We start from the raw sequence: 1,410 nt of genomic DNA on the forward strand, positions 1-1,410 counted from the left end.
ACTGGAAGTGATTCAGGGGTCCACGAGCCCTCTCACTTTGTTCTTAAATTATTCATGAAATCTGTCAATGCAGCTGTCGAGGCAGAGACTTCTCCCCATGTGCTCGATGATGACAAAAAAATCCTGTGCTATGCTCGCTGCTATCTTCTGCAAATCCCCCACAGGATCCACTCACACCCGCAGAAGCACCACAATAGGACTTTGTTTCTGTGTGCGTGTGTGTGTGTGTATGTGTGTGTATGTGAGTATGTGTGTGTGCGTGTGTGTGTGTGTGTGTGTGTGTGTGTGTGTGTGTTCGTGTGTGCGTGTGCGCGTGTGCGTGTGTGTGTGTGTGTGTGTGTGCGTGTGCGCGCGTGTGCGTGTGCGTGTGTGTGTGTGTTTAATGCTCACAGGAGTACAGTAATACCGTGCATTATCATCTAAATGTAGTTGCATCTCTCCCTATTTTTGGAATTGTGTCAAATTACTGTCTGGGTGAGTACTTATGCAAGGTATGCTAAAAAAATAACAAAATGCATATAACGACGACTCACAACTGACTGGCAAATAAAACAGCGGACGGGGGCTCACCCTGCGACAGACGCCACATCTCCGCTGCCGCAGTGCTTCGCCCCTCTTACTCTTTGGAGGACTGTCAAAGATAAACCCTGCTCAGATGTTTGCAGCGCTTGTATTATTGAAGCTCCACCGCAGGAAGCCGCCCATGGTTTCCTCGTAGTTGCCGATAGATCTCCCGAAACCGGAAAAATAAATATTCATCGCGTGGATCTCCCCTATAGCACCGCAGACGGAGAGGCACGCGGCGTCCGAGGGTTTTTTTTTCTTCGAGACGCCAAACTTTCTACGTTTTAATGTTTCTCTCCCACGTCGAGGTGCTGACACCGAGATGGATGCGGCAGGCCGCCTCGACCGATCGGCGTGATGCGATAAGATGACGAGAGCGCTTTAATACGGAGAATAAATCGTTATGGATGACGTCTGATTTGCGTGGCGTTTTTTGTTTTTTTGGCACGCCGAACCTTGGTAACCGGTGTGTACGTCCAAACATTCAAACTCACGGCGATGTTGATAAATGAGGCTCATTAGCGGCATGGAGTGCTTATGTAAGCAGCGTCCGTGCTCCCTCCATCTTGCTCCTCCTCCTCCTCCTCCCTCCTCCTCTTCTTCCTCCTCTTACTCCTCCTCCTCCTCTTCCTCCTCCTCCTCCTCAGATTGTTTACATATGGTGGCAGCCCGCCCCGAGGGAGCCTGTATCGTGTAAGATCTACCGTGAGAACGACCGGGGCCAATTACAGACACGAAGAGACAAGACGCTCATATATGTACAGATCCATGCATGAATACACACGGTCACATCGACACACACACACACACACACACACACACACACACACACACACACACACACAC

The sequence above is a fragment of the Zeus faber genome (assembly GCF_960531495.2).
Source record: "Zeus faber genome assembly, chromosome: 10".
NCBI lineage: Eukaryota > Metazoa > Chordata > Actinopteri > Zeiformes > Zeidae > Zeus > Zeus faber.